The sequence below is a fragment of the Engystomops pustulosus genome, chromosome 2 (assembly GCF_040894005.1).
Source record: "Engystomops pustulosus chromosome 2, aEngPut4.maternal, whole genome shotgun sequence".
Taxonomy (NCBI): domain Eukaryota; kingdom Metazoa; phylum Chordata; class Amphibia; order Anura; family Leptodactylidae; genus Engystomops; species Engystomops pustulosus.
This window is the reverse complement of record NC_092412.1, coordinates 194,419,817-194,443,186: the sequence shown is the minus strand read 5'-3', so window position 1 is coordinate 194,443,186 and position 23,370 is coordinate 194,419,817. Positions and strand designations below refer to the sequence as shown.

The window sequence follows — 23,370 nt, the reverse complement described above, 5'->3', positions numbered from 1 at the left end:
ACTGAGTGGACCCATAAGGGTGCGAATAGATGGTGCAGCTATGACGTGGCCGTGATTCATCCAGAATTGTGACAATAATTATTATAATTATTATTAATTATTATTACGTGACAGTTTCGTGTTAACAGGACATAAAACTGACACTAAATAACAATTTTGTTATAAATTATCAAATTATTGTCACAATTCCTAAATTGATGCGGCCGTCTTCGCACCCTAAGGGGTCTTTACCAGTACAATTTATGATAGTTGGGTTCTCTGGTACAGACTTTGCATTGTGGCTCAGAAACTTCAAGGAACATTTCAAAGCTGTCCTGACGGGGGCATTCACTAACCACTGTTGCTCTATGTATGATTTCTTCTCATTGCCTGGTCTCTAGTAATATTGCAGAAACAGCCGATTTAGTGTTGATGCTGCCCTTGGCATTCTCATTACTTGTGCCACTATGAGAGCTTTCAAGCTAATGCCTCCTATAACCCCTAGCATGTTACTAGAAAAAAATCAGTGTTGGACCCAGGAGGAGGCTCTCCAATGATCCATTGCTAGCATTAGGTTTAAATATCTACCCCCTGTATGTATCTGATTACATTAAATCACAGCATACTTCCATGGAGGATGGGGAGAACTAGAAGTCTATGGAGGCATGTTGTTGAGCAATAGCATTTTCCATAATTCATGGTCATAACTTTAAACGCATTACAAATTCTATAACAAGGCCTCTGCAAACTGTGATTATCAGTATGGGTGTCTTCGAGCCCCCACAAATATGAAGATCTAAATAAAACTGCTTCCTCTCAACTACTTTTCAGTATATATATCTTATAGTTGAGTCACATAAATATATGCTGAAAACTGATAAAAGGGAGATAAATAAGGTCACAGAAAACTGCTGCAGCTAGGTGGCAGCAGAGTGGAGGACCTCAAACACGTTAGACCCTTAGACACCCAGTTACAGGTCAGATGAGGTGTGACAGTGTGACAAAGCTTCCGCTACTGTTTTTGTTTCACAAAGTGGAGGTTTCATCATTCCCTTCAATCAAAATAAAAAATAATAATTTGCAACTACAATTTATCTTACATTTAGTGTTAAAATGGGGCAACAAGAAGGATTATATTCCCACGTTATCACTTAAAAAACTGAATTTCTACATAAAAAAAATAGATTTCAAGAGTCTATCAATTCACTTTTCCTATTAACTGGGGTTGGTTAAGATCCCAGGACAGAAATGTAGCAGTTTGCCGTATCAGCAGATTGGCTGGGCTTGCCAACGGGCACCATGTGGTAGTAGAGAAATAGTAGTAGAAAACAGATCAAGTGGCAAATATCTTGTCAGGAACCAGTGCTGTACTATTCAGGTGTTGAGTAGACTGGAGATGATGGGAGATGATCCGGCTTGAGAAAGCGCCATAGCGCGCGAAACGGCCCCGTTGCCGGAGTCTGTCTCTGGACCCCCCTGCATGCCTCCACACCAATAAAGGACACTTTCCACGTCTTGGAATCGGTGAGTGCCGTATTCTTTTGCTGCACATTTTGTATGGAGATGATGGGAGGATGCTCTTGATTAGATGAAGACACCGGGGCAGATTTGCATAGTTTTAATTTTTTTTTTCCGTAAAAATAAGGGCTAAAGAAGAGCAGATTCTGCCAGAGGGGACACACACCAGTATGTCAGTGTGCTTGGTTTTCAGTCCTTCATCCTGGTGGTAGATATCGTTTAAGTCTGCCCCAGTTTCTTAGGACCGGACAGTCTGTATTTGCTGAGTGCCAAAGAGCAAAGAGTTAATGCTCAACTACATAAGTTGCTGCTCTTTTGGGTCTAAAACATGTAGGAGCTGTGGCCTTGGTGTGAAGTGACTGCAGAGCTGTGACAACACTTTTGGTTGCAGTACATCCAGTATGGCCAGTGTTGTGGTGATGTAATGTGCAGTGATGGCAGTTACACATCATTACTATGGTAACTGAGCAAGAAAGTCTGTTAGATCATCACAGGAAGCAGAGCATAAGAGGCAAGAGGCGTTACTGAGAACTAAAGGATCATGGGACATGTAGTTTCCAGTGGCGGCCATCTTGGTGATAAGTCCTTATACTTTAGAGAGGCCATACATTTTTTAAATCATACAATCAAACTATTTAAGCTCCATTTTGTGACTAATGACATTGAGTTTTGTTATATTCATTTATTTATAGCATCATGGGTTTTTGTATCAGACATTCATATTCCCGGTATAACCCCTTTAACCCCTTTGTTTCAGTTGAATGTGTCTGACTCAATAATCCCCGTAACACCACCTCTCTGAAGGCCTAATATCATAGCTCCCAACCTTCCTGCATTCAGTGGTATAGTCCAGTTTTTTTTTACCTCTGTACCCCAGTCCCAGCACACGTATTGTCTCAGACCAACCAATGTAGTCCCGCCTTCTGTTCCTGATACTACATAGCAGCAGAGCAGTGCAACCTAAGTACGGAGACCGGGAGGCAGGATCAGCAGCTTCTGTAGCGGTAGCTATGTCATTCACAACGTCTTATTAGAGTGAATGTATATAAATATTTATATAAGACTGTTTATATAAATCTGTATACTGTAAATACATTTTTTTGCATTTTGCTGAGAGAAATACGTATTTCATTCCCTACCAACCATTAGGCATATATATATAGCATCAGAACCAAGTTTAGTACATAGATAAAGCATCAAGCTCAATATATAAATACAGAAGCTGAACCGAACTCAGTACATAAATAAATCACAAGGACCAAGCCCAGTACTGAAATATAGTACCAGAATTGAGCTCTGTATAGAAACATAGAACTAGAACACAGATAAGCACATAGATACAGAACCAGGCTCAGTATAAAAAAAAACACCAGAACATAGCTCAATTCATAAAATCAGCAACCAAACTGAACTCCAAATAAACAAAAAGCACCAGATACATAAATTTATAGCACCCTCTATGATTTTAAATATTTACAGAGCGAACTTGATTTACATATTAAACATACTGTGTCCCCCATAGTTATCTTATACACACCATGCCCCACTGAAGTTATATTAAACACACTGTGCTCCTATAGTTGTTTTGTACACAACCAGTCCCCCTGAAGTTATATTATGTTCAATGTGATCCCTTGTATAATACACCGTGTGTATTCTATACACTGTGCCGCTCATTATAATACACATGGGGGGAGCCATGTCTGATAAAGGCATGCCCCTTGTTGCGGAGGATACATCAAGAGGTATAGGCCTCTTGATGTATGCATCAGACGGCTGCACCACTGGGCAAAATCTATGCCAGGTCCGGCCTCAGCTTTTTAGAAAGTACATAGGCCTGAGGCAGAAACGCCCCTTGGCAGCCCATTTCACTGGTGGCCGTACCTCTCCGAGAAACTGCAGTTGAAGCACTGATAAATGCCCCCAGGGTGTATTACATACACTGTTTCTGTGCTTTTGTTTTAAAAGAATAAATGACCACTTACCTCTGCTGCACTCCCACAGTGTCCTCCTCTTGTTTTCTGGCACTCCTACAAAATGAGTGTGGCCTATGAAATGGGGACGTAGCCTCACACCCAAAAGTTCTGTGTTTCAACAATAATGCTGACCTAACAGAATTTTGTCCTAGTTTTCTGGCGTAAAGTAAGCCCACTATTAGATGCAAAGTACAGCTAGACAGTCTTAAACTACAACAAATTTATCACCCTGAACCATTCACTTACCATATATGAATCTTGCGCAGAACAAGACTCTCAAGTCTTACTTTCAATGTCTTACCTTGGGTCACTTTTCGTAAATCTGCCACACTATGTTTTAGGGTTGTTTCTCTGCAGTATAAATGGGAGAAAAAAATAAAAACTAACATTTTCTGGAGAGCTCCTTTAATTATACCATGCATATAATAGCTAGCTTTATTTTTAATATAACACATCTAAGACAGATTTTATTTTTAAGGTAAGAAAATATTTGTTCTGAAAAAGAAGTAGGAACATATTAATAGCCAGAAATATTTTATTAAATGATGAATGTGTGCCATATCTTAGAGTCTGAGGCTCAAGCAAGAGTTTAAAATGTAGAGCAAGTCAGCAGGCGGCTATCAGTCATATCTCGCTTCCTGTTACTGCTCATTCCCTCACCACTGAGAAAACAGTCATCGCTTCCAGGCGATACTGATACATATATTAGAAAGGAGAGAAGCGTTTCAGTTTGTGATCATGATAACTGTTTCTAAAATGTTACCCAATTTATTTGTACATACTCAGCTTGATCTGGCTCCACATTCTGTCTGTGAAATCTCATGTAGCCAGAAACTTCCTTCCTTATTTCAGCTACTGGGACAGTCTAAGAAAATACTGCCACTTGACCACAGGAAACATCCGCTTCTTTTTGGCTAAGTGGACAAGCAGTTGCTGCTTAAAGGTAGAGATGAGGTCAACTGCACCTAAGTGTATTAATTCAGTTAATTCCGAGGATGTTTCTGTGAGGTTAGTTTAGAAAAACAACCTTAAGGGTCCATGCACACCAACGTATGGAGGACATATATATGGCTGCAAATATAGGGCCGTATGTATCCCAGAGTTGTCTATGGCACCCAAGCTCGGTACGGTGAGCACAACATGTGCTCCCTGTACTGTGCCGTGGTTGCAAAAAAGATAGAGCATGCTCTATCTATGGCCGTAAGAACGGCCGTGGCCACTATTCTCTATGGAGAGAGGAGGGGCAGGCAGCGCTCGCTTCTCCTCCTCTTCGATGCGCCCGACACGTGCCTGCCCGGCCGTAGCTGTGCAGGCACACGTTCATGTGCATGCACCCTAAGATTGAGTAAAATGGAGATATGATTTTATGTGGAAAAATACACCCCAAGACAATGAGAGTTCCTATCTTTTTAAACAAGTCTATGACCTCTTTAGATTGCAGTCCATTTTCAACTAAAATACCTTTCTTTTGTCTTTATTCTGCAGCAATCAAGTCTGTATAATGTTGTTATGACTGCCACCAGATACTTATGCTGTACCCTGTAGAGAAGGCTTTAGAGCCTTTAGGGCCTTAGGACCAGGCCTGATTTTTAAAATTTGTCCTGTGTCATTATAGGAGGTTATAACTTTGTAAAACTTTAACATATCCAGGGGATTTTGAAATGTTTTCTCGTCACACATTGTACTTCAAGTTAATAGAAACATTTTGATGATATCTTTTGTGTTTATGAAAAAAATGGAAATTTGGCAAACATTTTTAAAGTTTTCATTTTCAGAGTTCAAAATTTTGTGTTGCACAAAAAATAGTCTAAGTAGTGCGTAGGCACAGGGCAAATACGCCCTGCACTGGACCACTCTGCCGCGAGTCGCGCCCCCTTCAAGCCCCCTCCATACCGACTTGGTGTGGAGATGGCATGAAGGTGAAATCACAATTACTGTTGTAATGCTTTGTCAGATTCAAAAATAATCATAATAATAAAAAATAGAATTTGGGGAATAAAACAAGGTGATAAAAAATGTAGATGGTTGCAATATTTACGGAAGACCTCTTTTTTTACACCGCAACCTCTAACCTAGGACAAAGATGAAACACCAAGCATACCTCTCTGGCACTGTAGAGCAAAGTTGTTATACTTTTAACGACTGCGGCTGAATAATCCACTATGTTAGCTGTGTCTTCTTGACTAACAGGTAAGGAAGAGATAAAGTGAATGTTGGTGTGGGTGGAATCACTAGGCTTTTACTGCAGTTCCTTCCCAGCAGCCAAGCTGCAGGAGAGACTCAGCACATCAGGTCAGATGTTATTACAGCATTGCACATGTAGATTTTCTGTGCTGTAAATGGCACATAAACTATACTTACATATTACAAAACTCTCATACTAAAAAGCTACTAGGTAGTTGAGGGGGGAGCAGCTGCCCGTGGCAGTGCCCATTTGGAGCAAGTGGGGGAGTATCTACCCCTATCAGATCCAATATGCAATAGAGTAAATCTTTAAGACACAGGTACTATTGATAATTAGAGTGCCACACTGGCAATAATGAATTGCTTGGTTTCTGTCTCTTCAAGTTCTTGTGGTTCTCAGCCACTCTCATAGACAGTCAATGGGAGTAGCTGAGTGCTTGGCAATTGGGAAATGCTTGACCCGGTGCTCCCTCAATTAGTGACCATTGGGGGATGATTCACGTAAACTGATGGAGTTCCAAGCAGTTGGACCAATCAGATTATTTCCATTCCTGTGGATAGGTGTTAACAATCAAAGTGTATCTGTCTGAAAAAAAAGATAGAATTTATAACCCGTCACTAATCCCTGCCACGTTTTCTGAGCGTTGTCAACGTTGTAAAATATTTTATTACATTCTCATTTTGCCATTTTAACTTTTTACCTCCAGAATGTACTGTTTAGACTTGACAATGGACATGACATGCTGAAATACACAGCTGCACAAGGTAGCGCTTAGCTCAAATGTCATGTTTTGCAGCTGACATCTCAGTCAAATTCATTCCCACCTCTGCCAAATCATTAGAATAGCTCCTTGCTCATATACAAGTGTCAACTGAGATGGTTACATATTTATTAAGACCTGCTCAATATCAAGCGAACTTGGCTTACAGTCCTAGAGGAATCCCTGAAATCCTAACACAAGAGCTCCACCCAATCAATGGGGTACAGGCAAGGAAAGTACATAGTGCTGTTTCCATGTATGGGAAGAGCAGCATCTGTGCAAGCGTAATGTTCTACTTATCAGCTCCTGCACAGACGCACAGAGGAAGGTTCAGGGGAAACCATGGTTTCATCTATTTAGACACAGATAACTGAGATCTTTAGACAGAACTCTGTCTCCAGAAGCGGATACATTAAATATGACAAGTCATGATAATGTATCTTTCAGCTATTCCCATATTTTGAAGTTTGTAAATGTTTAGATAGTATTAAGATAATGACAGATAGTACAAGTAAATCAAAGGCATATATCTGAAAAGGCATCATATAACACTAGCAGACATGACTGATTTGGCTAGCTTTCCTTTCTTAAAATTAACTGCATGGAACTTACAGTATACATTTATTTTAGAAAAGTGATCTCCTTTTGGATAATTTGCCATATACATATGGCACTTATGGTACATATGGAGACTTAAAGGCCATGAATGCTCCGTGGGTGTGTCACTGACGCACATTGCTTTAGATAAAGGCATGTAGAAGGTTTACAAAAGTGGCATCTTTAATAACACAATGGGGGTCATTTACTAAGGGCCCGATTCATGGTTTCCCGACGTGTTACCCGAATATTTCCAATTTGCGCAGATTTTCCCTGAATTGCCCCAGGTTTTTGGCGCACTCGATCGGATTGTGGCGCATCGGCGCTGGCATGCACGCGACGGAAATCGGGGGGCGTGGTCGAATGAAAACCCGACGGATTTGGAAAGACCGCCGCATTTTTAAAAAAAAATTGGTCGCACGCGCCATACTTACATGCACCAGGAAGAGATCAGTGAACTCCGACGCAACTCGGCAGACCTTGGTGCAGCAGCGACACCTGGTGGACATCGGGCGCAGGACCTTCATGAATCGCCGGAAGACCCGAGCGCTCGTCCGAGAAACCAGCGCTGGAACGCGAATGGACCGGGTAAGTAAATGTGCTCCACTGTTTCAATGCAATTTTAACACTTTTTGATATTTTAAAGCTTCCACAAATTGGCCCTTATTGAAGTCTGATGGAGTTTAAACACAAACAATGGTATTTGAAAAAACGCTTGATGAAGGAACCAACCATGATTTATTATTTTACTGGCCCAGTAAAGCTCCTTTAAATTTTTATGCTATACAAACCATTCAAAGAGTTTCAAGCTGTTGTGTTTTAAAAGCCCATTGATCTCTATATAAACAGTGATAAATGGTATAAACTCTACATTTTGACTATTCATACAGAGTGAAAATAACTATATTACCCTCTATTATACTCTATAATCCTATTTACTTTGTAGTGCCAAATGTAATGGTCCAGCAATGGCCCACATTTATCAAAAACAGTGCAAACTGTAATATGTGCAGTTTGCCTGTGTAGTGTACAGTGCGTGTCAGATTCAGGAACTGTGGCTCCCGTTCTTCATGAATCTGGCGCTCCCTGCATTGCTTCGATGGAGTGCACCAACATTTTTTTGGTGTACAATATATACTTTAGTATACTCCAAGGTACCTAATTTTAACACAAAAAACTGGGAAAACCTGTGGACTCGAGTTTAAACCAAGGGTGGGAAATGCATTGGTCACAGTATCCCGGTATATAGCCAGCAGCCCCCCCCCAGTATATAGCCAGTCTCTGCCCCTAGTATAAAACCAGTAGCCCCCTGTCCTCAGTAAATAGCCAGCATCCCCCATTGTATACAGCCAGTGCCTGCCCCTTGTATATTTGTATATAGCCAGCAGTCCCTTTGTATATTGCCAGCAGTACCCTTGTATACAGACAGTGCCTGCCCCCTTGTATATAGCCAGTGCCCTCCATTATATACACAGTGTCTGGCCCTCAGTATATAGCCAGTGCCTGCCCCTGAGTATATAGCCAGTGCATGGCCCCCAGTATATAGCCAGTGCATGTCCCCCAGTATATAGCCAGTGGATGCCCTGCAATATATAGTCAGTGCCTGTCCCTCAGTATATAGCCACAACCTGCCCCCACTGTATAACCAGTGCCTGCACCACCCCATATATAGCCAGTGCCTGCACTTTCCCGTGTATAACCAGTGCTTGCCGCCCCCTGTATATAGCCATTGAATACCCTCACCCCTTATAGAGCCAGCAACCCCCTGCCCAGCTTTAAAAGAAACAAAAAAACTGTGTACTCACCTTTCTGATGCCCCCACAGCTTCGGCTCCATCTTCAGCTCCCCTCACGGTCCCATCGCATACACCATGACATCAGACACTTGCTGACATCATAGTGTGTGCTGATGGCGGTGCACACACCATGATGTCGGCAAGCGGGACTGCAACGGGTTACAGAGGGGTTTTTTTCATTGACTTGAGTATTAGCCGATTAAGCACATTTTATGTGCTGAAAAACTCGGCTTATACTCGAGTATATTTGGTACCTTTAACATAGGGAGTGTGACACATTTCTGTCAGAATTTTGTGTTGCGTCGGGTATAGTGAATACGAAATACAAATGAGTCGCTTGCGACACATGTGGCCCTGACACTTCCTAAATACATGTGCATTCAGTTTGCACATAAAATAACATGCAAAGACTGACAGAAAACTGGTGCGCGGGGGGGCAGGGGGCTTTATTAAATCTGGGCCAATGTATCAAAGAACTTAGAGTTTGTATGACCAGGCCCTAGTGGAGCTCAAACGGAGACAATGGGAAGCCAGCACATCCCTAGCCATATCTCCATTCCAGATCCGCATCATCGGTCCCATCTACAGTCATCTGGAAATGGCAGGGACTACATCACTGTAGTGGTAGCTAGTACCACAGAACCTGTGACGGTCTCCCTGGGATCCGCAGTCTTCTCAGCAGTCTATGATCCTCCAGTTGATGCACCTATACCGGGCCTGCCCTAAGATTGCTGCTGAATTAGCGTCTACCTTCTCCAGTCCCAAGTTCCTGGATCTGGGCTGTGAGTATTACCAGGCTGCATCAAACCAGCTACCTCGGACCAGCTAGATAGGACCATTACCGCAGCCTGTTACCTTTGAAGTAATGAAATAAAGAGACTGTAAGCTTGATGTTCTACATCTTGTCTCCACATGTGATCCCTTAAAGACATCATAGGTCTCCCCTCTACCATGTATCTGGGGATCCCTACATCATGCATATACCAGGACTCCCCCTGGGGGAAACCTTCCATCTTATTATGGCTTCCCCTTCTTCTTGCAATCCCGCACTAAAGCCAGCCACTCAAGTATCAGGGGAATCCAGCTGCCCCCACACCATAAGGTCAGGCCCGGTGGAAAGGTATTGTACAAACAGTAAAAGCTCCACCACTTTGCAGTACTCAAAGCAATTGCTACAAAAAATAACATTTCCAATATGCAACATTACAATATTTCATGTCCAACCTTTCAGATCTTCTTATTTTTGTTAGTTCTATCCCTATATCATGTTGCGATGGTTGTAGCTGTTTGAGTCTGCCTCCGCTGACAATTTTTCTACTAACCCAGTGGATCTTTAATTATCTGACATTAAGGTGAAAATTGGAAACACTGTGTCGGATGTGGCTGTGAGTAACATTGGAGCCCCGCAGGGGACTGTCCTTGCCCCGTTTTTATTTACCATCCATACTGCTGACTTCCAAAAAAATCGAAGTCCGTGTTTCTTGCAGAAGTATTCCGATGACACTGCGATAATAGGGTGTATAAAAGCGGGAGACTTGTCTGAGTACTGGTCGACTATTGACTTGTTCTCGGAGTGGTGTGACACAAATGGATTGGAATTGAATCTATCGAAGACCAAGGAAATGGTAATTAGTTTCCGAAAGGAACGGGATACTGATTGTGAGCCTACAAAGATTAGGGGTGTCACAGTGGAACGCGTGACAAGCTATTGTGGCATATAAATTCAGAGAAATTGTATAAGAAGGCGTCTGGGAGACTTTACTTCTTAAGATTCCTTAGGTCTTTCGATGTGGACCGTAGGATGTTGATGTCCTTTTACCAGTCTGTAATTGGGAGTGTTTTATTTTATGCGGTGGTGTGCTGGGGAAACAATGCACGTACGAAAGACGTAAACAAATTCAAGAAATTGGTTAGGAAGGTGAGCTCAATTGTTGGTTCTAAGACGGAGGACTGGGAGTCAGTCTTGTGTGTACGTATGCTCTCCAAATTCAAGTCCATTGCATAACATACTAACTGGTCAACGCAGTACATTTAGTGAACAGTTTCTGCATATTAAATGTAGAACAAATAGTTTTAAAAACTCTTTCATACCTAGGGTAATTGCACTAGTTAACTTGGGCAAGTAATTGATGTTATTTTTAACCAAGGTGTTTTTTTTCTTTTTACCGTCTTTTAAAAAAAAAAAAAAAAATTTACTCATTCGTGGATGTATTTATTTGTACGTATTATATGTATGCTAGTATCTTTATTGTTTGTATATGTATAATTGTGATCATGAAAATCAATTTCCCCTATGGGGACAATAAAGCATTCTATCTATCTATAATGGAGTCTAAGGAAAGGTATGTTTCACAAGCATTATAAATTACATAGCCTGCACCACACAGGCTCTCCACAGGGAAAGGGGGAATATTTATACATGGCTACTTGTCTGGCAATATGTCCGGATCAGGTGGCCAAACCCAATCATCGGGTATGCTTATCTCTAGTTAAAGATCACTGTATGCCTTTCTTGATAGATTCTGTATTCTGCAGAGAAATTTCCTTTCCCTATATGCAAGACTTTAAGGTCAGGTGCACCCTCCTTTGCCCAGTTTCACAAGGAGCAGTGCAGAGTGGGAGGTGCTGGCTAAATGTTTATGTTGGGTGATAGAGTCACATGGAGGAATTATCAATGTGTATACTGGTGTTCAGCTCCCTCACATATGAGAAGAGAATGGCTGTTGCTTCACAGCAATGAGGAAATCTTGCTAAAAAGTGCCTGCGTCTTATAGACCGGAGGTCAGGAGGATTAAGCACTGCCAGACCCTCCTGACTGCTGTAATGGAGATCGGGTGATGCCCTGATACAGAGCTGCACCCGATCTCCCAGAGAGGAGAGCCTCTGCCACTGCTCTCCCCTCTCCCCGATGTCCTACAGGTCCAGGACCTGCGGTGATGTCAGAATCATGTGACTGATCACATGCTTCTTACATCACCACAGGTCTCATACTGCCATGCTGCACTGGGACAGGGTGAGAAGAAGAGGAATGGGGAAAGTATGTGTGTGTGTGTATGTGTGTGTGTGTGTGTATGTGTGTGTGTGGGGGGGGGGGTTGTGTGGATGTGAGCGTGTGTATGTGGATGGATGATGCAGAGCGGAGTGTGTATGTGGATGGATGATGCAGAGCTGAGTGTTTATGTGGATGGATGATGCAGAGCTGAGTGTGTATGTGGATGGATGATGCGGAGCTGAGTGTGTATGTGGATGGATGATGCAGAGCTGAGTGTGTATGTGGGTGGATGATGCAGAGCTCAGTGTGCATGTGGATGGATGATTCAGAGCTGAATGTGTAACTATGGATGATGCAGAGCTGAGTGTGTATGAGGATGGATGATGCAGGACTGAGTGTGTATGTGGATGGATGATGCAGGGCAGAGTGTGTATGTGGATGGATGATTCAGAGCTGAGTGTGTATGCGGATCGATGATGCAGAGCTAGTATAGAGGATGCTTTATCATGTCTCCAAGGAACAGTGTATAGTAGAGTTACAGTTGGAATCAGGAGTTTACAAATACTATATAAAGAGACACTTCTACACGTTTATCTCACTATCATAAAATCAGTATAAACCTTGGCAGAATAATTAGATATTTTTTAAGGCACTTTATTTATTTTCTGCAAAGTCAGAAGTTAAAATACACTAAGCTTACATACAACTCATTACAATAGCGGCGCAGGCAGATGCACGTCTATGTGCTGAACTTGCGCACACTGATGTCATCAGCAGCAGCGCTAACGCCACAAGATACAGTGTGCACGACTACAGTGCACGGATACATGTGCATCTGCGCTCTCTGCTTCCAGGGAGGAAGCTGTGGGATCGCTGGTTGAAGTGAGTATGGAGTTTATTGTTTTTGTTTCTTTAAGTGGTCTCTGCTAACATCTCATTAAGGTGGTCTCTGCTGAAAGTTCATTAAGGGGGCCTATGCTGACAATTTATTAAGGGGGCGCCTGTTGACATTGCATTAAGGGGGCTGCTGTAAGCATATCAATAAGGGGTTCTCTACTGACATTTCATTAAGGTGGGGTTTTCCCACAAAAGAAAATTCTGAAATCTCAATCCCCTAGTGATGTTTACACAATAAAGATAATTTTAACCCCTTACTCTAAGCAGACACTTCATGATCCATCTAGTTCTATGTGCTGTATCAGGGTACAGGTGTATATACACGATTATTTACCTTCTGAAAATTGTACTAGCACTGACACATAGAAAGAGAGCTGAGACAGATAAGGGATGAGATGATGAGATCCATGAGATGCCTATTACACAGTGTCAGCACTGCTACATATCTGTTCTATGAGATCTGCTGTGCGTACCTCCCCAGATAAAGAACTTATCTGCCTGTAGCTTCTGTCTCCTCACCATGTGTTGTTTGTTGGTAGGAACTGAGTGTCTGTGAGCTCCATTCTGTCCTGCAGGGGGCGGCCTAGAGTGCAGGGAGCAGAGAGAAAAATTCAGCTCCACGACCGTCACACAGAAATACAAGGTGGCTATGGTTACTGGATCATGTTTAGGGGCAACTGAAATTGTTTACAGCAGGACTGATGAGACATGTTGGACTTATTAACAAAAATACAGCATTTTACAGGTATAACATTAAATTAGAGAATGTGTTATTTTCCTGAGTATATTTAAGAAACTTGTCTTTTTGGGAATACCACTTTAAATGGGCCTATGCAGACATTTCATTAAAGGGGTATTCTCATCTGGGCATTCACATTCAGTTTCACTAATCTTCCATATATAAACATTTCTTCAATTGGATGTTATTAAAAAAAATGTTCCTGTGTGAAGATAATTTCCTAAAAACATAGCCATGTTGTCCCTTAGAAACGAGATGGCTTCCTCGGTTACGACCACGTCACACTCTGGAAGCGGTGGCCAGACATGCGCTGTCAGGTTCGCTAGGGAGATTGCTGGGACTTCTGGTTCTTCTGGTGGTACCAGCAGCGTTCTCCGAACCCCGGCGCGTATCCGCGCAAACTCCACCTCTCGTCCTGGGCAGCGGCTGCTAAGATCTCGCGCTGTCTAGGAGTGGCTGGGACTTTGAACCTCTGCTTGGTGCCTGGTATTCTGCACCATGAGGGGTTAATTCCCAGATGCTGTCCAGCTCCTATCAGGTTCTGGAGGTGGAGTTCTGGCTGCATAAATTGCAGCTTCACTAGTCACCTGTGCCAGTGTTTGAAAATCCCTTTCTCCACTCGCTGCTACTAGGTTGTATTGCTCAGTATCTGTATCTGTATTGTTGTTACCTCGGCTAGTTTTTGACTTTGACTCTTTGCCTACTGATTTTGCTATTGACGTACCCTCTCGTTGTGACTCCGGCTTGTTTACGATTCTTTTGTGTTTTATGTTTGTCAGTCTGTTTGTGTTTCCCTTCCCTCACTTTTATCCAGCGTATCTCGAGTCTTCAAGTAGTCGCCCCACGGTTTAGCGTGGGGGGGCTATAGGAAGGGACAGAGGTTGGGGCAAGCTCAGGGCACACTATCCCCTGTCTTTTGTGTACCAATCTTAACATGCGCTATAGAGTCCTGCCGGATCACCAGGATTCAGCAATCATTACTACAGTACTGGTGTAGGACCTGCAGTAACTCCCGGACATTTCATATACAAAAACTTTTTGTTTATCTGTGCAATCTCTCAGGCAGAGGTGGCCGTATCTGGGGAAGCCATCTCGTTTTTAAGGGATAAAATGGCTACATTTATGAGAAATTATCTTCACACAGGAACATTTTTTTTAATAACATCTAATTGAAGAAATGTTTATATATGGAAGATTTATCAAACTGAAATGTAAATGCCCAGACGAGAATACCCCTTTAAGGGGGCTGCTGTGGACATTTCTTTAATAAGTATATCAATAGGGGAGCTGAATAAGGTGTAAGGTTCTATGAGTAAAATTCTGTGCACAATATAAGTGTATTATCAAGTGTAATGTGCAGGACAAAGGTGGCAGGGAGAATTTAGGTATATCGGGGCCTGGATCCAAAGTTGCACCAGGGCCCAGTAAAGTCTTGTTACGGCACTGGGTAAAGCCCATATAATGCTGAAACTCTCATGCTGAAAGCAGTACACTGTGTAAGTAGATTTAAAAACCCTACTGTGTGCTAAGTTAATTTTGCTCACAAAAAGCATGATCCCAGTGTTCGAAGATGGAGATACAGTTGAATACAGTGGCGAAGCAGAATGCAGGTGGCTTCTCGCATCAATAGTGAGCCTCTTGCTCTGAATGATGATGTAACCACGTCAACTGGCTTGGGAGCAAAACTAAAAAAGACAGAACAGAAGAGGACTGCGGCACGGCAACAGGGAATGGTGAGTATCTGATTTTTTAAATTTCCTTTTCACAGCAAAAAGGGAAGTCAAAGGAGGGTCTCACCAAAAGGGGGCATGATTGATATAAGGGACGAAAAACAGGACCATTATAGATGGGGGTGCTACAGGAAACAAGGCATAAATCAGGTGCTACAAAAAAGTGAGGGCGTTATAACTGGGTAGATTAGCAAAAATGGGGCATTCTAAGAAGGGAGCTAGAGAAAATGGGCAGTATTAGGTAGGAGCTACAGAAAAAGAAGCATTATACGCCAATATGGAGTGGGGTGCATCTTTTGTCACATCACAAAAGTTGTGAGGTATTACCTTAGTTCTTTGACATATCTCTATGATGACAGTGAAATTTATGAATAGGAGTTTTTTTTACTACAGAACAAAGAAAAAAACTAATGTGTAACACATTCTATTGTTATACTATTGTTTGTTGCCGACAAAGTGAACAGAACACACTGTTACCATGTGAACTGACCCTGCCTCAATACAAAGGTTTGGCTTCAGTGGAGAGGTCATTGCAGGAATTAGACCATCTTTGTGTGGTCTTCAACATTTAATGAGCTCCAGATGGGCATAATATTAGGAGTGGAGTTCCCTCACACCCCAGGAGAAGGCAAGAATGTAAAACAAAGCACATATGAGCTACAAGGCATCTATTACTGTCTCTTCAGTTACACTGTACCTCACACTTCTGACTACATATACATGGTCTCTGCTAGTTCTACACTAGACACTACTGACACAGACACTAGTTTTACACTGACACCATACTGAATGCTATAAAGATTGACCACTATAAAAATAAAAGTTTTTTTCTTAGATCCACAATATTTGGCAATTGAAAAAGTATGAATCCAATTTATTTTATTTACAATTATAAAAACTGTGTAAACGTGCAATGAAGTAGGATAAATTCCCAACCCCTCTGGTGCAAGAGGCTCCTGCCAGTCTAATGGCATAGAAACCCTGATAAATGTTCCCCTATGTTTCTAAATGTACTTTATACTAACAAACAGGTTAAAAATTATAAAGTTTCTCGGTTAATAATGGACTGGAACAAAGTTTATTTTAGTGTTTTATTTCTTTGGTTAAGTTAAAGTATGAAATCCTCTTAACACAAAATAAACATAAAAAGTTGCTTTGGTCTAGTGAATCTTCCACTGGAATTATGTGGTCCCAAGAACACCCCTATCTAGATAGCAAAAGTAAATCATATTAATAAGTGTTTTCAGAATATGTACAATATTTTTTATTCTAATATCCCATAATACAGGAGGAGACTTTAGCACAAGATGTCTGAGAAAAAAAGAAGCTGCTAGATGGAGCCATAGGTCAGGCTTGGGTTGGCCCACAGGTGAATATATGCCCCTGAATGTGCGCTCCCAGTTCCTGCATGTGTGGTGCATAGCAGAGTACCCTAACCATACATAATACAGATATTCAGCATATATCAACCCTCCTATATATTTATATTATAGACTATATACTGTATATATTAGATGACGGAAATGACGCAGTGTGTAGCCGACTAGTTTAATTCATCCAAAAAAGATGGAGGATAAACCTAACAAACCGTGGCTCAACATTCCAGAGGTAAAAACACAGTCGTATTAAAGATTCAGATCCAGACTCCATTGGCATCAGGGTTAAAATTTTCCGAATTTTTTTTCAGGAATTTTCCAGGGAAATTTGAACCCTGATGCCAATGGAGTCTGGATCTGAATTTTTATATGAATGTGTTTTCTCCATTGGAATGTTGAGACACAGTTTGTTAGGTTAATCCTACTTTTTTGGATTTCTTTTATGTATTTTGAGGGATCAGTCTAGAAGATCATGTTTTTGGAGCTCCATTGCAAGGAATAAGAAGAGTGGAGGTGCACGTACGGTACATTTATATAGAGCAATTCATTCTTTGGCTCTAACTTCTCATTCATGCTGTGTGGCCCCTATCACTTTGCAGTATCTAGTTGCAGCCTGGAGTCTGCTGTTGTGTATGTTCCTGACTCACAGAACTAAGAGGAAAAAAAGTTGAAAACAAGAATCAATCAGCAGGTTACTGAAAGTCCAATGAAAGGGCTAGGAAGTATGCTACTTTCAAAAGAAATGTGTGTCAGCTATTTATTTGGAATTTACAAATGGGAGTAATATTTTTCATGAAGCTATACAGTAGTGGGTCCCATGAACAGGTTTTACTAGTAGACCATTGACATCCCAGTCCGACAGTGTGCAATTATTGTGAATGCAATCGCTAATCTGTGTCCCCTTCATTAAAGCGAACCCCTTCAACAGGTTTTACCCCTCTAAACTAATAGCCCTCTCAGGTAGGGGATGCAATGTCACTTCTAGAATTCTCTCTTTTATGTCAAATCTCACCTGTTTACCTATAAACAAAAGCCCATATCTTTGGTTCTATAGTACATAGAAACAAGCTTTTTGTGTTGTATTAAAGATAAGAATCTAATCTTTCAGATTATGTGTGTCCATTTCTGTAGCCCAAAACTTCATAAGCCTGATGAAAGACGAGATTCTTATCTTTAATAAGACACAAAAAGCAAGTTTCTAAGTCTATAGAACCAGGGATTCCACCAGCAATCACAAAACCTGACTCATCTTATTTGAAAATGAGCAGGCACAATGTGAGTGTGGGGATTGGAATACAAAAAGCTATGGGGAAGGAGGGATAAATAAAGGGGTTCATGAAGTGGGGGACTAAAAGTAAAGGGGCATTACACACTCACCGTCCACTTTATTAGGTACACCTGTCCAACTGCTCGTTAACACTTAATTTCTAATCAGCCAATCACATGGCGGCAACTCAGTGCATTTAGGCATGTAGACATGGTCAAGACAATCTCCTGCAGTTCAAACCGAGCATCAGTATGGGGAAGAAAGGTGATTTGAGTGCCTTTGAACGTGGCATGGTTGTTGGTGCCAGAAGGGCTGGTCTGAGTATTTCAGAAACTGCTGATCTACTGGGATTTTCACGCACAACCATCTCTAGGGTTTACAGTGAGCGGCAGTTCTGTGGGCGGAAATGCCTTGTTGATGCCAGAGGTCAGAGGAGAATGGGCAGACTGGTTCGAGCTGATAGAAAGGCAACAATGACTCAAATCGCCACCCATTACAACCAAGGTAGGCAGAAAAGCATCTCTGAATGCACAGTACGTGGAACTTTGAGGCAGATGGGCTACAGCAGCAGAAGACCACACCGGGTGCCACTCCTTTCAGCTAAGAACAGGAAACTGAGGCTACAATTTGCCCAAGCTCATCGAAATTGGACAGTAGAAGATTGGAAAAACGTTGCCTGGTCTGATGAGTCTCGATTTCTGCTGCGACATTGGGATGGTAGGGTCAGAATTTGGCGTCAACAACATGAAAGCATGGATCCATCCTGCCTTGTATCAACGGTTCAGGCTGGTGGTGGTGGTGTCATGGTGTGGGGAATATTTTCTTGGCACTCTTTGGGCCCCTTGGTACCAATTGAGCATCGTTGCAACGCCACAGCCTACCTGAGTATTGTTGCTGACCATGTCCATCCCTTTATGACACAATGTACCCAACATCTGATGGCTACTTTCAGCAGGATAATGCGCCATGTCATAAAGCTGGAATCATCTCAGACTGGTTTCTTGAACATGACAATGAGTTCACTGTACTCAAATGGCCTCCACAGTCACCAGATCTCAATCCAATAGAGCATCTTTGGGATGTGGTGGAACTGGAGATACGCATCATGGATGTGCAGCCGACAAATCTGCGCCAACTGTGTGATGCCATCATGTCAATATGGACCAAAATCTCTGAGGAATGCTTCCAGCACCTTGTTGAATCTATGCCACGAAGAATTGAGGCAGTTCTGAAGGCAAAAGGGGGTCCAACCCGTTACTAGCATGGTGTATCTAATAAAGTGGTCGGTGAGTGTACATTGTAGGGGCCATTTACATCAGCATTATACAGTGCTAAAGGGGGGTAAGGGGCAGGACAATGAGGGTGGCTTAAGGTGACAAAAAAGTGTCCCTCTTTCTCTAGTTTAAGGTTAACATTGCCACAATTTCTGTACAAAAAGAAACCTTCCTGGAAATATTTAACCACAAATGTTTAATACTGCATCAGACATTCGTTTGCTATATTTACTCTGCAGAAGACCATTCAGTGGGAATGTTAGCTGTTTGGATGGGCTGTTACACATAAGTTTTTTTAGCAAATAGCACATTCCAGGTTAAATGTATTCATGTCATTAGGAAGAGATGGATTGCTTTTTCTGAGTAATGTTGCAAATTTGGTGTTATAAAACAAATATTAAAACAGTCAGACATGTAAAGGATGTTCAGGGATATTTTTATGGGAATAGCACTGTGTCTCCTCCATCCTGATGTGGTTTGGGATTATGGAGATAGATAACACAGCTGTTCTTCATGGTTTCCAGAGGTTCCATAAAGGTAAGTAAGAAATACATAGCACAGCAAGATATGATGTTTCTGAAATTGCCAACATTATGAAAGCAACTTATCTGCTGTTGCATTGTAAGACATCCAGATTTCATTGTTCCAACACAGTTTCATATCTCTCCCATGTTTGCTTAAAATACAAAGAAACTTGTAATAGTTGCTTAACATGTTTCAGTAAAAGCTACCGGTACCAAAAATTATTTTTTGGGAATTTTTACACTACAGGCAGTTTGCTGTAGAGAAGGAGAGGGTGTGAATATTGTACAGTGTCCTACCAGCAGGCAGCATATTATATAACAAAAGGAGCTAAGCAGATTTTAATCTATGTTCTAACTGCAGGCAGCATGTTATAGAGCAGGAGGAAAATATAGTCTCCCATCTACAGTTAGCAAATTAAAGAGAACCTGTCAGCAGAAATTGGTCTAATAAACCACTTTCGGGATAGTGTCAAGTAGATTAACACTAGAGATGAGCGAGCACTAAAATGCTCGAGTGCTCGTTACTCGAGTCAAACTTTTCCCGATGCTCGAGTGCTCGTATCGAATAACGAACCCCATTGAAGTCAATAGGAGACTCAAGCATTTTTCAAGGGGACCAAGGCTCTGCAATAAAATGTGTCATTTTATTGAGAAATAAGGAAGTCAGTCCTGTTTCTTCATTTTTTTAATTCAATGGAATATTCGTGGAACTTCAAAAATGAGAATGTCCCGTGTTAAACATCTGCAATGTGTTCTTCACACATATTGGGGGTCATTTACTAAGGGCCCGATTCCCTTTTTCCCGACGTGTTACCCGAATATTTCCGATTTGCGCCGATTTCCCCTGAATTGCCCCTGGATTTTGGCGCAGGCGATCGGATTGTGGCGCATCGGCGCTGGCATGCACGCGATGGAAATCGGGGGGCGTGGCCAAACGAAAACCCGACGGATTCGGAAAAACGGCTGCATTTTTTAAAAAAACTGTGTTGCGGAGCTTCACTGAAGAACACATTGCAGATGTTTCCGTACATCTGCTAACTTATCCGAAGACACGAGTGCAGAACGCTGTTCTTCATAATAGTATGTGAAGAACAATATGTGTGAAGATTCTTTCACTGTTTTCACTGTGTTCTTCACTGTTCTTCACTGTGTTTCCTTAAGTGAAATCTCGTTATCGAGCAGGCGAAATACTCGTCCGAGCAACGAGCCGATTTCGAGTACACTAATACTCGAACGAGCATCAAGCTCGGACAAGTATACTTGCTCATCTCTAATTAACACCTTCCAGATGAGGTTTTTTGAGATCTGGATAATGCTACTACATTGGGCCATGAAAGATGGCCTGAAATTTGTTCATCTGCTTCACAACATACTAATAGGGGTTTATTAAATCAATTTTTGTTGACAGGTTCCTTTTGAAGAGCAGGAGGGATTTAGCAATTTTAGCTGGGGCATTTATGATATGCCAACGCTTGCTCCACCTGATGTATCTGGCGGGTGGCTCACGCTGATGTACACTTCAGCATGATGTCCTGTCTGCCGTAGAATTGTACCATAACCTTCAAACTTGTAATGAATGTTAGCAGGCTATAGAGTGCACAGGTGCAGGGCAGGAAAGTCCCACTCCGGCCCACCAATCCCCCAATGCGCATTTCTACATTCATGCTCTTCCACGCCCACAGTGAGACAATATATACGGTAGTTTGGGTGTCACAGTAAGATGTGATTTTACTAAGTGGGACATTATGCTGTGTGGGAATACAAGGGGTGGAGTTAAAAGCTGGGAAAAGGGCAAATGAGTGGGGGAGGGGGTAGCTGCAGTCTAGTGCAGTGGTGGCGAACCTATGGCACTGGTGCCAGAGGCGGCACTCCGAGCCCTTTCTGTGGGCACTCGGGCCATCGCCCCAGCACGCGAGACAGAACTCAAAGAATCTTCCTGCAGTTCCAAGCAACTTAAAAGATGCTGCTTTCAGTCATATTTTGATACTTGCTTTGCTACTTGGGACTGTAGGAAGAGGTAGAATGAGTAGACAGGGCCGAATTATCTTTAGAGGACCTCCTGCTGCCCCCATGATTTTCTCTGTGTACAGAGGGACACTGGCAAGAAGCTAAAATGAAGAAAAATTTCCCTCTTTCTACTGTGTTGCTGTTCTCAGGAAGCCAATATGATTGAAAGTTGTTGAACAAGCAGCAATAAGTTACTGCTTTAATTTTTGGTTGGCACCCCGCGATAAATAAGGGGGGTTTTGGGTTGCAGTTTGGGCACTCGGCCGCTAAAAGGTTCGCCATCACTGGTCTAGTGTATCTTATATCCCTCTTTCTCCATCAGAAAAGTTAGTCTGTAAAAATTGAAAAATGTTGAAAAATTGTCTGGACATTTACTATAATGGTGAGAAAAATGCTACTGGCACTGTACCTTTCTGCCACTGCAGGTTGCACCGGAGCAAAGGTCCCAGAACTGGGAAGGTCATTGGTATCATCACTAGGTTTGCTTGTGTTTAGTTGCTCTTAGTAGGTATGATGTCGAGGAGGGAAATGAGCCTATCAGGATTATGAGGGGGGAGGTCATCATAAAGCAGAGAAGCCCAGGCTGGCAATGTCTGGCTGTGGGTCACAGTATGGAGCAATAAAGGCAGAGGAGTGTAGTTTGTAGTTTGAGCCTAAATAGACAGAATTAATATATTTAATCCTGGGCTGCATAGAAGGATAGAGGCAGGGGTGATATTTTTACATGGGGCAGTATATAAAGGGATTTAAAGAAATAAGTGATGTATATTACATGGGCCTGCATGTTGAGTGGGATCAGGCAGTTTAGGTTATTTGCAATCGGCGTCCGATGTGTATAAGGCTGGGTTCGCATCACGTTTTTTGCCATATGTTGTAAGGGCACATCAGGGGGATTCCAATGTGTCGTTACAATGTATGGCACAGACGTATACCACTGTATGCTTATACAGCAAGTTGCATCCTCTGTGCCTCCCGTTTCCCCCTGAAAGCGGAGGGAAGAGTGTACATGGGCAGCAGAGTGTACGATGTGGAAAGTGACATCTACAGGTTCTCCCCTCCTGTTGAGCAATGTAACCACTAGCCTAGCCTAGAGACGGGATACATCCCCTCTACATAGACTTCTTTTGCCTCCGCTGAACACATATGTTGATATATGATACAACGTATAGTGGTCAGACAAAAGGAACAACTATGCCTTTATCTGCCACTATATGTAAACCACCAATGTCCTCCGTGGGAAGGGGCAACTTTGTGAAAATGATCATCATGTCCCAGTTGTTTTATGGTTTACACATCTGCCCAGACTAGGTTCTTAAAGTGTACCTGCGGAAAAAAGGTGTGGGCTGAATAAAATATGAGTATCTGCAAAGGGACAAGTGCATGGGGAGGATTGGCACTACTTAACCCCTGGCTATATTGTATCTCATTCCCAGATACAACATGTTATGCGGTGGGGGAACAGGGATATATCTGGGATTTGTTTGCCATTGGTCAGGATATCCTACCCACTGCATGCCTTGGAGGCTGGGTTTGACAAGCGCAATCACGCCTCATCAGGCAATCCTCTGGTAAATGTCCTTTATTAAAAGTTCAGATTCTGAAAAAAAACAAACATACACACATAAAAATACAGTCTGGAGACAAACTTGTGAAAACTGACCTTTGTTTTTTCCTACTGATGTCATAAAGAGGCATGTTTAACCTGCCTGTTAATGCAAATGCATGATTACAGCAGTAATGATGTCTTTCTGAAG

The 23,370-nt window shown here is 42.1% G+C and overlaps 1 long non-coding RNA gene across 1 annotated transcript in view; it reads right to left on the bottom strand.

Annotated features, from left to right (window-relative positions):
• Positions 1–21,909: 21,909 nt before the first annotated feature.
• The window catches only part of LOC140119068 (uncharacterized), a 50,272-nt gene continuing 48,811 nt past the window's right edge, over positions 21,910–23,370 (bottom strand). Inside the window, exon 6 of the long non-coding RNA XR_011853313.1 lies at positions 21,910–23,213. This is a non-coding gene — a long non-coding RNA (uncharacterized lncRNA). The remainder of the gene's footprint in view (positions 23,214–23,370) is intronic.